This window comes from Corylus avellana, chromosome ca4 (genome assembly GCF_901000735.1).
Source record: "Corylus avellana chromosome ca4, CavTom2PMs-1.0".
Classification (NCBI taxonomy): Eukaryota; Viridiplantae; Streptophyta; class Magnoliopsida; order Fagales; family Betulaceae; genus Corylus; species Corylus avellana.
The window spans coordinates 10,808,967-10,810,878 of NC_081544.1; positions in this window are offsets into that span (position 1 = coordinate 10,808,967).

The window sequence follows — 1,912 nt, forward strand, 5'->3', positions numbered from 1 at the left end:
CTGGGTTGCTCCAAGTAGTCAAGAAATAATAAAGTATCAAACCATAAAAGATAATAAAAAGGGAAAAGTCCCTGTATTCTCCCTCAACATATCACATAGGGCTCGTTTGGTTCGTAGATTAAGTATTTTATTAAGAAAATAAATAACTATTACCAAAAATAGAGGAAAGTGGAATGAAATAATTATGCATATTCCTTAGATTGGTAACAACATATGTACTCAAATTGGAGTTAAACCAAAATTACCAAAAACCCCACCCTTCTTAAAAAAAAAAAAAAAACATACAAAATTGTAGGGGTGGCCTACAACCCCATTGGCATGACCTGGGGGGTGGTCGCACCACCCCCATAGCACCTTGGGGTGGACCCTCGAGGTTCCTCGGGGGTGGCACGACCACCCCTGGCGGATTTGGGGCTGGCCAAGGCCACCTCCGATGGCAACAGGGGAGGTCGCGACGACCCCCTACCCCCCAAATCCACTAGGGGTGGTCGCGCCACCCCCGGGGCACCTCAAGGGTCCACACGAAGGTGCTTTAGGGATGGTGCGACCACCCCCAAGTCCTGCTAATGGGTGGCCGGCTACCCAATGGGGTTGCCGGCCAGACACCACTTAAATTCTAGTTTTTTTATTTTAAATAAAAAATAAAAAAAAAAAACAAATTTTATGGTTAAAATAAAAAATATTAAGGGGTTTTTTAGAAAATCTATTACATTTCATAAAGAATAGCTACTCCACTCATTTTTTAGAGGAATAGCTATTTTTATATGTATGGGAATAGTTATTCCCATCACATGAATAGACCCTACCAAACAAAATAATGATTATTCCATAGGAATAACCATTCCATTCCGAGGGTCTATTTTACAAACCAAATGGGCCCTTAATTAATAATGTATTCTTACACCTTTTTTTTTTTTTTTTTTCTTTTTTTTTTTGACAGATTTTCTTTTTTCTTTTGACAATTGAGATAATGTCTCTTTCAAACTACTAATGTCCTTTTTTTTTTCTTTTTTTTTCTTTTTTTACAACAATCCATTAAAGTAACTATGCTGTTAGGAGTTATTAGTAGTTGGTGGTTATTAACAATTAATAACTGGCCGTTTGTAGATTCTTAATTTTAATCCTTGAAATGATATTGAACACTCAAAATTATATGAATGATTATTGAATTTATATTAAATTCACTTTCCATGGTCATGTTGTATGACCTAATGACCAAAAACAAAAAGAGTAGTGATATACACCACACTCGGTGTAAATTAACAGTATTTACACTAAGTAACCAGTATGCACTACTTTAAAAAAAAAAAAAAAAAAAAAAAAAAAGGCTATTTTCAAAAAATTTTAATGCTATGTCACCCGATTTGAATACTGATATGGTGTATATCACTGCTCAAACAAAAAATACCCCTATCAAATTAATTCTTTTTTGTTGAAACGTACCATACTCATTCATTGATAAAAATCGCGAGCCTAAAACTCTTACAAACAGAGCAAAAAATTCTAAAGTAAATCATAGCCAAAGCTAAAGATACAGTCATCAACAATAGACCAAATCAACTATAACACAGCATCCACTAACCTATAACTAATCATCAAGTTTAAAAATCAGATTTACATCAAACAGGCACCATCTAATGCATAGGTAGCGCTTATTTATCGGCCTTGAGAGCAAAACTCCCAAGCCGATACTTATTCCTCAGCCTTGAGAGCAAAACTTCCAAGCTGATACTCATCCTCTTCGACCCAAAGGCCAGAATAAAGTTCACATCCACAACCCAAGGGTTTGGACCAGTAATAACGAGCAGCAACCGGGTGCAACAAAGCAGGAGGAGAGAGCCTTATTACAAGAAAAAAGAAAAAAACCATACAAGGAAATAAAAGGAACAGTAAAACAAATGCAGGTAAAAAA